Below are 12,816 nucleotides of genomic sequence, written 5' to 3'. Positions count from 1 at the left end.
TGTTATCAGATTTTGGTGATCTTTAAGTAGACAAGTCAAAATTTCAAACCCCCTCTTATGGTGTAGGGTACCCGGCCTTCTCTGATGTAATCAGAGTTAGATTTGATTAAGTGATTTTATAAAAAACAGCTAGGAAGCACAATTTAGCAGTGGGTTGCAGAGAAAAAAAATTATGCTGGCAGAAAAGTCCAATTGAGTGATTAAACAGCTCTTCATTTTCTGATTTTATGTTTATGCTAACAAATTTGCTCTCTGAAAAGTGTCCACAAAGCCAAGTCTCTGATTAACACCTTTAGTAGGAATGGTTTTTCACCTATTACTGAATTAAACTTGCTTCATTGGAAAGGCAGCAAGATGCATCCTCATTTCAATGTCTACTGAAATAATACAGGTTGACACCAGGAAACATAAACGTCACTGCATCCTTGCTGCTTCCTCATGGGGAAGTCTGTTTAATGTGAAAACAAGGTGATATCTAATCAGCACACAGGTAAGGAATTAAGAAAATCTTTCTTTATGGGTGAAGATGTTTCTCACAAAATTGTTGCACCAAGGCATCATTGAAATTAAAGCTGGAAAGATGATTTTAATATATCACTTGTATATTTTGTACTGCTCTTCTGGTGACAATGTAGTTTGTTTTTGTCAATTACCATTTTAATAATAGGGTAAAGAAAATTAAGTGGATTTTTGAAAGAAAACAATACTGTCAATATACTATTAAAACAAATTAAAATGGTAAAAGTTATTGTACTTTAAGTAAAAATAAAAGAGCAAAAATATCAATCCCAGTTTTGGATTACTTTAATTAACAAAAAACAATGCATATAGCAGAGGATAGTTTCAATCTGCCTACCTCTGGGTTATGGACCCAGCATGCTTCCATTACAGTACTCTGCTGCACATGTAAGTGCAAGAGATCCTGAAGCACTCACTCATCATGGGAAAGTACCAATGTGTTTCTTCATTGGTTGATGGAAGAAACATCTTACAAAAACTCTCCAGATTATTGACTTTTTAAAGTTTTTCTAGGAAACGTTCTAGATGAATGCTTATTAGCCTTTGTCAGTATGTACTTTCGCAAAGTGTCTCTGAGGCACAAACAGTTAGTGTGTTCAGTTGTTAACCAAAAGGTTGGTGGTTCAATCCCACCTAGGGACGTAATTGACCTTGTTATCAGATTTTGGTGATCTTTAAGTAGACAAGTAAAAATTTCAAACCACCTCTTATGGTGTAGGGTACCTGGCCTTCTCTGATGTAATCAGAGTTAGATTAGATTAAGTGATTTTATAAAAAAAACAGCCACAAAGCACAATTTAGCAGTGGGTTGCAGAGAAAAAGAAATATGCTGGCAGAAAAATCCAATTGAGTGATTAAACAGCTCTTCATTTTCTGGCTTTATTTTTATGCTAACAAATTTGTGCTCTGAAAAGTGTCCACAAAGCCAAGTATCTGATTAACACCTTTGTAGGGATGGTTTTTCACCTATTATTAAATTATACTTGCTTCATTGGAAAGGCAGCAAGTGATGTCATCCAAGCAGTGGGTCAAGGTTGGCTTCAAACCTCGTCTGCTTATGAAAAGAGAAAAGGGGTATGCAGGGCATGGCGGCCTTTTGCGGTGCTTGGATGACCCCTAGTTCGCATTAAATAATGCAGTCGAGTTTCCCACATTTGGGGAAATCACAGGGGTCAGCATACCCAGAATGCAATGAATGAACCGCACCCTGGGAGAACAGTCTTCATGACCATGGTATCTCCTATGCAAAATAAGTATGATTTGGGATAGGGCTGGGGAGGGCCGCTGCTCAGGCACATCTCTGTCAAGTAAAGGAGATTCAACTGAGGCAGCACAAGGGAACTCTCATCTGGGGACAACAACTGCAGGGAGAACACATATTTTCAGATGAACATGGGAGGGCAGAAGGCTGCCTAATACTGAAGCACCCCCAAACAACAAACCAAATGCAACAACTAGTGCAAGCATTCCTGGGGGAAGGCCTGCAGCAGATGGATTTGCATATGGCGATGTCATCCAAGCAGTGGGTCAAAGTTGGCTTCAACCCTCGTCTGCATATGAAAAGAGAAAAGGGGCGTGCAGGGCATGGCGGCCTTTTGCGGCACTTGGATGACCCCTAGTTCGCATTAAACACCTCCACCCTCCGTCGGTGTGGGGCTCATGTTGGCTATGCCCCAGCCCCTGAAGGATTCAAGCTGATTTCTTGCAGCAGCTGGGCACTGTAACAGCTCCAGAGCTGCTCTGTAATGCAAGTAAAAGGGTGTGGGCCCTGCAGCACTACCTGTAGTTCGCATTGTGCGAGACCCCTAGTTCGCATTAAACACCCCCACCCTCCTTCGGTGTGGGGCTCATGTTGGCCATGCCCCAGCCCCTGAAGCATTCAAGCTGATTTCTTGCAGCAGCTGGGCACTGTAACAGCTCAAGAGCTGCTCTGTAAGGCAAGTAAAAGGGTGTGGGCCCTGCAGCACTACCTGTAGTTTGCATTGTGCATTGGAAGGCACAAAGTAAGCAGACGGGAGGAGAAGTCAGGATAGTGCACAAGGGTATAGACGGGAGGGGCTCAAGAAAAAAGAAGTGGAAACAGACAGCAAACTAGGCTTCCAATGCACAATGCAAACTACAGGTAGTGCTGCAGGGCCCACACCCTTTTACTTGCCTTACAGAGCAGCTCTGGAGCTGTTTAATCACTCAATTGGATTTTTCTGCCAGCATAATTTTTCTCTTACGTCCTAGAGGATGCTGGGGACTCCGTAAGGACCATGGGGGATAGACGGGCTCCGCAGGAGACATGGGCACTTTAAGAAAGACTTTAGATCTGGGTGTGCACTGGCTCCTCCCTCTATGCCCCTCCTCCAGACCTCAGTTTACTACTGTGCCCAGAGGAGACTGGGTGCTTTTCAGGGAGCTCTCCTGAGTTTCCTGACAGAAAGTATATTTGTTAGATTTTTTTATTTTCAGGGAGCCTGCTGGCAACAGACTCCCTGCATCGAGGGGCGGAGGGGAGAGATGCACACCTACTTCTGTGAGTTGATAGGCTCTGCTTCTTAGGCTACTGTACAGCATTAGCTCCAGAGGGATCGGTACGCAGGTCTCACCCTCGCCGTCCGTCCCAGAGCCGCGCCGCCGTCCCCCTCGCAGAGCCGGAAGATAGAAGCCGGGTGAGTATGAGAAGAAAAGAAGACTTCAGAGGCGGCGGAAGACTTCATGATCTTCACTGAGGTAACGCACAGCAGTAAAGCTGTGCTCCATTGCTCCCATACACCTCACACACGGCAGTCAGTGTAAGGGTGAAGGGCGCAGGGGGGACGCCCTGGGCAGCAATATAGACCTCTCTTTGGCAAAATAAATATATATGCAGCTAGGCACTGTATATATATATAAGAGCCCCCGCCATTTTTTTACTATATTTGAGCGGGACAGAAGCCCGTCGCTGAGGGGGTGGGGCTTCTCCCTCAGCACTCACCAGCGCCATTTTCTCCACAGCACCGCTGAGGGGAAGCTCCATGGACTCTCCCCTGCTTATACCACGGTAGAAAGAGGGTCTTAAAGAAGAGAGGGCACATAATTAGGCGCATATATATATGGAAATACAGCGCTACTGGGTAAACATAAAATGATTGTGTTTTTTTCCTGGGTCATATAGCGCTGGGGTGTGTGCTGGCATACTTTCTCTCTCTGTCTCTCCAAAGGGCCTTGTTGGGGAACTGTCCTCAGATAAGAGGATTCCCTGAGTGTATGGTGTGTCGGTACACGTGTGTCGACATGTCTGAGGTAGAAGGCTCTCCTAGAGAGGAGCAGGAGCAAATTAATGTGGTGTCTCCATCGACAACGCCGACACCTGACTGGATGGATATGTGGAATGTTTTAAGTGCTAATGTAAACTTATTACACAAGAGATTAGACAAAGCTGAAGCTAGGGAACAGTCAGGGAGTCAACCCATGCCTGTCCCTATGTCGCAGGGACCTTCGGGGTCTCAAAAGCGCCCACTATCCCAAATAGTTGACACAGATACCGACACGGATTCTGACTCCAGTGTCGACTACGATGATGCAAAGTTACAACCAAAATTGGCTAAATGTATTCGATATATGATTATTGCAATAAAAGATGTTTTGCACATCACAGAGTCCCCTGTCCCTGACACGAGGGTACACATGTATAAGGGAAAGAAACCTGAGATAACCTTTCCCCCCTCACATGAGTTGAACGAATTATGTGAAAAAGCTTGGGAATCTCCAGACAAAAAGCTGCAGATTCCCAAAAGGATTCTTATGGCGTATCCTTTCCCGCCAATGGACAGGATACGGTGGGAATCCTCCCCTAGGGTGGATAAAGCATTGACACGCTTATCCAAAAAGGTAGCGCTGCCATCCCAGGATACGGCTACCATCAGGGACCCTGCTGACCGCAAGCAGGAGGTTACCCTAAAGTCCATTTACACACATTCTGGTACCTTACTCAGACCGGCAATTGCGTCGGCCGAGGTTGTAGCGCGGTGGCAGCATGGACAGATACCTTATCAGCAGAGATTGAGACCCTAGATAAGGATGCTATGTTATTGACCATAGGGCATATAAAAGATGCTGTCCTATATATGAGAGATGCTCAAAGTGACATTAGTCTACTGGGTTCTAGAATAAACGCTATGTCGATTTCTGCTAGACGAGTCCTATGGACCCGGCAATGGACAGGTGATGCCGACTCAAAAAGGCATATGGAGGTTTTACCTTACAGGGGTGAGGAATTGTTTGGGGAAGGTCTCTCGGACCTTGTCTCCACAGCTACAGCTGGTAAATCAAATTTTTTGCCTTATATTCCCTCACAGCCTAAGAAAGCACCACATTATCAAATGCAGTCCTTTCGATCACAGAGAAACAAGAAAGTACGAGGTGCGTCCTTTCTTGCCAGAGGTAAGGGCAGAGGGAAGAAGCTGCACAACACAGCTAGTTCCCAGGAACAGAAGTCCTCCCCGGCCTCTACAAAATCCACCGCATGACGCTGGGGCTCCGCTAAAGGAGTCCGCCCAGTTGGGGGCACGTCTTCGAGTTTTCAGCCACATCTGGGTTCATTCGCAGGTGGATCCCTAGGCAATAGAAATTGTTTCTCAGGGTTACAAGCTGAAATTCGAAGAGGTGCCTCCTCGCCGGTTTTTCAAATCGGCCCTACCATCTTCTCCCCAGGAAAGGGAGATAGTGTTAAATGCAATTCACAAATTGTATCTTCAACAGGTGGTGGTCAAGGTTCCCCTGCTTCAACAAGGAAAGGGAAATTATTCGACCCTGTTTGTAGTCCCAAAACCGGACGGTTTGGTCAGACCCATATTAAATTTAAAATCCCTGAACCTATACTTGAAAAGGTTCAAGTTCAAGATGGAATCGCTAAGAGCGGTCATCGCCAGCCTAGAAGGGGGGGATTTTATGATATCTCTGGACATAAAGGATGCATACCTTCATGTACTCATTTATCCACCTCATCAGGCGTACCTAAGATTTGCGGTACAGTATTGTCATTACCAATTTCAGACGTTGCCGTTTGGTCTCTCCAGAATTTTCTCCGAGAATTTTCACCAAGGTAATGACAGAAATTATGGTGCTCCTGCGAAAGCAAGGTGTCACAATTATCCCGTACTTGAACGATCTCCTCATAAAAGCGAGATCAAGAGAGCAGTTGCTGAACAGCGTATAACTTTCATTGAAGGTGTTACAGCAAAACGGCTGGATTCTCAATATCCCGAAGTCGCAGTTGGTTCCTACGACTCGTCTGACTTTGCTTGGGCATTATTCTGGATACGGACCAGAAAAGGGTTTATCTTCCGATAGAAAAGGCCCAGGAACTCATGACTCTGGTCAGGAACCTATTGAAACCAAAACAGGTGTCAGTGCATCACTGCACTCGAGTCCTGGGAATGATGGTGGCATCATACGAGGCCATTCCCTTCGGCAGGTTCCATGCGAGGATCTTGCAATGGGACCTACTGGACAAGTGGTCCGGGTCACATCTACAGATTCATCAGTTGATCACCCTGTCCCCCAGGGCCAGGGTATCTCTCCTGTGGTGGCTGCAGAGTGCTCACCTTCTAGAGGGCCGCAGGTTCGGCATTCAGGACTGGATCCTGGTGACCACGAACGCGAGCCTCCGAGGTTGGGGAGCAGCCACACAGGGAAGAAATTTCCAAGGTCTTTGGTCAAGTCAGGAGACTTGTCTTCACATCAACATCCTGGAGCTAAGGGCCATATACAACGCCCTATGTCAAGCGGAGACCTTACTTCGCGACCAACCAGTTCTGATCCAGTCAGACAACGTCACCGCAGTAGTTCATGTAAACCGCCAAGGCGGCACAAGGAGCAGAGTGGCGATGGCGGAAGCCACCAGAATTCTTCGCTGGGTGGAGAATCATGTAAGCGCACTGTCAGCAGTGTTCATTCCGGGAGTGGACAACTGGGAAGCAGACTTCCTCAGCAGACACGACCTACATCCAGGAGAGTGGGGACTCCATCAGGAAGTCTTCGCACAGATTGCAAGTCGGTGGGGACTGTTCCAGATAGACATGATGGTGTCCCGCCTCAACAAAAAGATACAGAGGTATTGCACCAGGTCAAGAGACCCTCAGGCAGTAGCTGTTTAAACAGCTCTTCATTTTCTGATTTTATGTTTATGCTAACAAATTTGCTCTCTGAAAAGTGTCCACAAAGCCAAGTCTCTGATTAACACCTTTGTAGGAATGGTTTTTCACCTATTACTGAATTAAACTTGCTTCATTGGAAAGGCAGCAAGATGCATCCTCATTTCAATGTCTACTGAAATAATACAGGTTGACACCAGGAAACATTAACGCCACTGCATCCTTGCTGCTTTCGCATGTGGAAGTCTGTTTAATGTGAAAACAAGGTGATATCTAATTAGCACACAGGTAAGGAATTAAGAAAATCTTTATTTAAGGGTGAAGGTGTTTCTCACAAAATCGTTGCCCCAATGCATCATTGAAATTCAAGCTGGAAAGATGATTTTAATATATCACTTGTACATTTTGTATTGCTCTTCTGGTGACAATGTAGTTTGTTTTTGTCAATTACCATTTTAATAATAGGGTAAAGAAAATTAAGTGGATTTTTGAAAGAAAACAATACTGTCAATATACTATTAAAACAAATTAAAATGGTAAAAGTTATTGTACTTTAAGTAAAAATAAAAGAGCAAAAATATCAATCCCAGTTTTGGATTACTTTAATTAACAAAAAAAAATGCATATAGCAGAGGATAGTTTCAATCTGCCTACCTCTGGGTTATGGGCCCAGCATGTTTCCATTGCAGTACTCTGCTGCACATGTAAGTGCAAGAGATCCTGAAGCACTCACTCATCATGGGAAAGTACCAATGTGTTTCTTCGTTGGTTGATGGAAGAAACATCTTACAAAAACTCTCCAGATTATTGACTTTTTAAAGTTTTTCTAGGAAACGTTCTAGATGAATGCTTATTAGCCTTTGTCAGTATGTATGTTTGTAAAGTGTCTCTGTGGCGCAATCGGTTAGTGTGTTTGGTTATTAATCAAAGGGTTGGTGGTTCAATCCCACCCAGCGATGTAATTGACCTTGTTATCAGATTTTGGTGATCTTTAAGTAGACAAGTCAAAATTTCAAACCCCCTTCTTATGGTGTAGGGTACCTGGCCTACTCTGATGTAATCAGAGTTAGATTTGAATCAGTGATTTTATAAAAAAACAGCTAGGAAGCACAATTTAGCAGTGGGTTGCAGAGAAAAAGAAATATGCTGGCAGAAAAATCCAATTGAGTGATTAAACAGCTCTTCATTTTCTGGCTTTATTTTTATGCTAACTAATTTGTTCTCTGAAAAGTGTCCACAAAGCCAAGTATCTGATTAACATATTTGTAGGGATGGTTTTTCACCTATTACTAAATTAAACTTGCTTCAATGGAAAGGCAGCAAGATGCATCCTCATTTCAATATCTACTGAAATAATACAGGTTGACACCAGGAAACATTAACGCCACTGCATCCTTGCTGCTTTCTCATGTGGAAGTCTGTTTAATGTGAAAACAAGGTGATATCTAATTAGCACACAGGTAAGGAATTAAGAAAATCTTTATTTAAGGGTGAAGATGTTTCTCACAAAATCGTTGCCCCAATGCATCATTGAAATTCAAGCTGGAAAGATGATTTTAATATATCACTTGTACATTTTGTATTGCTCTTCTGGTGACAATGTAGTTTGTTTTTGTCAATTACCATTTTAATAATCGGGTAAAGAAAATTAATTGGATTTTTGAAAGAAAACAACACTGTCAATATACTATTAAAACAAATTAAAATGGTAAAAGTTATTGTACTTTAAGTAAAAATAAAAGCTAAAATATCAATCCCAGTTTTGGATTACTTTAATGAACAAAAAAAATGCATATAGCAAAGGATAGTATCAATCTGCCTACCTCTGGGTTATGGGCCCAGCATGCTTCCATTGCAGTACTCTGCTGCACATGTAAGTGCAAGAGATCCTGAAGCACTCACTCATCATGGGAAAGTACCAATGTGTTTCTTCATTGGTTGCTGGAAGAAACATCTTACAAAAACTCTCCAGGTTATTGACTTTTTAAAGTTTTTCTAGGAAACGTTCTAGATGAATGCTTATTAGTCTTTGTCAGTATGTACTTTTTGCAAAGTGTCTCTGTGGCGCAATCGGTTAGTTTGTTCAGCTATTAATCAAAAGGTTGGTGGTTCAATCCCATCCAGCGACGTAATTGACCTTGTGATCAAATTTTGGTAATATTTAAGTAGACAAGTCATATAGCAGAGGATAGTTTCAATCTGCCTACCTCTGGGTTATGGACCCAGCATGCTTCCATTACAGTACTCTGCTGCACATGTAAGTGCAAGAGATCCTGAAGCACTCACTCATCATGGGAAAGTACCAATGTGTTTCTTCATTGGTTGATGGAAGAAACATCTTACAAAAACTCTCCAGATTATTGACTATTTAAAGTTTTTATAGGAAACGTTCTAGATGAATGCTTATTAGCCTTTGTCAGTATGTACTTTTGCAAAGTTTCGCTGTGGCGCAATCAGTTAGTGTATACGGCTATTAACCAAAAGGTTGGTGGTTCAATCCCACCCAGGGATGTAATTGAACTTATTATCAGATTTTGTTGTTCTTTAAGTAGACAAGTCAAAATTTCGAAAACCCCTGCTATGGTGTAGGGTACCTGGCCTTCTCTGATGTAATCAGAGTTAGATTTGATTCATACTGTTAACTGGGTAGTATATCACAAGTTATACGGTGTGATTGGTGTGGCTGGTATGAATCTTGACCTTGGATTAACAAAAATCCTTTCCTCGTACTGTCCGTCTCCTCTGGGCACAGTTTCTCTAACTGAGGTATGGAGGAGGGGCATAGAGGGAGGAGCCAGTGCACACCCAGATCTAAAGTCTTTCTTAAAGTGCCCATGTCTGCTGCGGAGCCCGTCTATCCCCCATGGTCCTTACGGAGTCCCCATCATCCTCTACGGACTACGAGGAAAAAAAATTACCGGTAGGTTTAAAATGTTATTTTTTTCTCTGCAACCCACTGCTAAATTGTGCTTCCTAGCTGTTTTTTATAAAATCACTTAATTAAATCTAACTCTGATTACGTCAGAGAAGGCCAGGTACCCTACACCATAAGAGGGGGTTTGAAATTTTGACTTGTCTACTTAAAGATCACCAAAATCTGATGACAAGGTCAATTACATCCCTGGGTGGGATTGAACCACCAACCTTTTGGTTAATAGCCCATGTAAGTGCAAGAAATCCTGAAGCACTCACTCATCATGGGAAAGTACCAATGTGTTTCTTACAAAAATTCTCCAGATTATTGACTTTTTAAAGTTTTTCTAGGAAACGTTCTAGATGAATGATTATTAGCCTTTGTCAGTATTGACTTTTGCAAGGTGTCTCTGTGGCGCAATCGGTTAGTATGTTTGGCTATTAACCAAAAGGTTGGTGGTTCAATCCTACCCAGGGATGTAATTGACCTTGTAATCAGATTTTGGTGATCTTTAAGTAGACAAGTCAAAATTTCAAACCCTCTTCTTATGGTGTAGGGTACCTGGCCTACTCTGATGTAATCAGAGTTAGATTTGAATCAGTGATTTTATAAAAAAACAGCTAGGAAGCACAATTTAGCAGTGGGTTGCAGAGAAAAAGAAATATGCTGGCAGAAAAATCCAATTGAGTGATTAAACAGCTCTTCATTTTCTGGCTTTATTTTTATGCTAACTAATTTGTTCTCTGAAAAGTGTCCACAAAGCCAAGTATCTGATTAACATATTTGTAGGGATGGTTTTTCACCTATTACTAAATTAAACTTGCTTCATTGGAAAGGCAGCAAGATGCATCCTCATTTCAATATCTACTGAAATAATACAGGTTGACACCAGGAAACATTAACGCCACTGCATCCTTGCTGCTTTCTCATGTGGAAGTCTGTTTAATGTGAAAACAAGGTGATATCTAATTAGCACACAGGTAAGGAATTAAGAAAATCTTTATTTAAGGGTGAAGATGTTTCTCACAAAATCGTTGCCCCAATGCATCATTGAAATTCAAGCTGGAAAGATGATTTTAATATATCACTTGTACATTTTGTATTGCTCTTCTGGTGACAATGTAGTTTGTTTTTGTCAATTACCATTTTAATAATCGGGTAAAGAAAATTAATTGGATTTTTGAAAGAAAACAACACTGTCAATATACTATTAAAACAAATTAAAATGGTAAAAGTTATTGTACTTTAAGTAAAAATAAAAGCTAAAATATCAATCCCAGTTTTGGATTACTTTAATGAACAAAAAAAATGCATATAGCAAAGGATAGTATCAATCTGCCTACCTCTGGGTGATGGGCCCAGCATGCTTCCATTGCAGTACTCTGCTGCACATGTAAGTGCAAGAGATCCTGAAGCACTCACTCATCATGGGAAAGTACCAATGTGTTTCTTCATTGGTTGCTGGAAGAAACATCTTACAAAAACTCTCCAGGTTATTGACTTTTTAAAGTTTTTCTAGGAAACGTTCTAGATGAATGCTTATTAGTCTTTGTCAGTATGTACTTTTTGCAAAGTGTCTCTGTGGCGCAATCGGTTAGTGTGTTCAGCTATTAATCAAAAGGTTGGTGGTTCAATCCCATCCAGGGACGTAATTGACCTTGTGATCAAATTTTGGTAATATTTAAGTAGACAAGTCATATAGCAGAGGATAGTTTCAATCTGCCTACCTCTGGGTTATGGACCCAGCATGCTTCCATTACAGTACTCTGCTGCACATGTAAGTGCAAGAGATCCTGAAGCACTCACTCATCATGGGAAAGTACCAATGTGTTTCTTCATTGGTTGATGGAAGAAACATCTTACAAAAACTCTCCAGATTATTGACTATTTAAAGTTTTTATAGGAAACGTTCTAGATGAATGCTTATTAGCCTTTGTCAGTATGTACTTTTGCAAAGTTTCGCTGTGGCGCAATCAGTTAGTGTATACGGCTATTAACCAAAAGGTTGGTGGTTCAATCCCACCCAGGGATGTAATTGACCTTGTAATCAGATTTTGGTGATCTTTAAGTAGACAAGTCAAAATTTCAAAAACCCCCCTTATGGTGTAGGGTACCTGGCCTTCTCTGATGTAATCAGAGTTAGATTTGATTAAGTGATTTTATAAAAAAAACAGCTAGGAAGCACAATTTAGCAGTGGGTTGCAGAGAAAAAAAAATATGCTGGCAGAAAAGTCCAATTGAGTGATTAAACAGCTCTTCATTTTCTGATTTTATGTTTATGCTAACAAATTTGCTCTCTGAAAAGTGTCCACAAAGCAAAGTCTCTGATTAACACCTTTGTAGGAATGGTTTTTCACCTATTACTGAAATAAACTTGCTTCATTGGAAAGGCATCAAAGATGCATCCTCATTTCAATGTCTACTGAAATAATACAGGTTGACACCAGGAAACGTCACTGCATCCTTGCTGCTTCCTCACGGGGAAGTCTGTTTAATGTGAAAACAAAGTGATATCTAATCAGCACACAGGTAAGGAATTAAGAAAATCTTTCTTTATGGGTGAAGATGTTTCTCACAAATTGTTGTCCCAATGCATCATTGAAATTCAAGATGGAAGATGATTTTCATATATCACTTGTACATTTTGCATTGCTCTTCTGGTGACAATGTAGTTTGTTTTTGTCAATTACCATTTCAGTAATAGGGTAAAGAAAATTAAGTGGATTTTTTAAAGAAAACAATGCTGTCAATATACTATTAAAACAAATTAAAATGATAAAAGTTATTGTACTTTAAGTAAAAATAAAAGAGCCAAAATATCAATCCCAGTTTTTGATTACTTTAATTATAAAAAAAAAAATGCACATAGCAGAGGATAGTTTCGATCAATCGACCTCTGGGTTATGGGCCCAGCATGCTTCCATTGCACTACTCTGCTGCTCATGGAAGTGTAAGAGATCCTGAAGACTAAATTGATTAAAGGCCTAAAAGTACTGGACTATAAGGAAAGACTTACTAGGCTGAATATTTATACACTAGAAAAGAGGTGCCTAAGAGGAGATATTATTAATATCTTCAAATATGTAAAGATACATAACAAAGAGTTATCAGAGGAATTATTTATTAAAAGAACACGTGGTCACTCGCTGCGACTGGAGGAAAGTTCAGAACGCAATGGAGGAAAGGTTTCTTCACTGTTAGGGCAATCAGGATGTGGAATTCCCTGCCAGGGAAGGTGGTAATGGCGGACTCTGTAATTGG

General features: G+C 41.4%; 1 pseudogene; it reads right to left on the bottom strand.

Moving 5' to 3' along the window:
• Positions 1-1,597: 1,597 nt before the first annotated feature.
• LOC135046125 (U1 spliceosomal RNA) lies at positions 1,598-1,776 on the bottom strand (annotated as a pseudogene).
• Positions 1,777-12,816: the final 11,040 nt, after the last annotated feature.

This window comes from Pseudophryne corroboree, unplaced genomic scaffold, assembly GCF_028390025.1.
Source record: "Pseudophryne corroboree isolate aPseCor3 unplaced genomic scaffold, aPseCor3.hap2 scaffold_915, whole genome shotgun sequence".
Lineage (NCBI taxonomy): Eukaryota > Metazoa > Chordata > Amphibia > Anura > Myobatrachidae > Pseudophryne > Pseudophryne corroboree.
The sequence above is the reverse complement of the archived record's forward strand: the minus strand, read 5'-3'. Positions and strand labels throughout refer to the sequence as shown.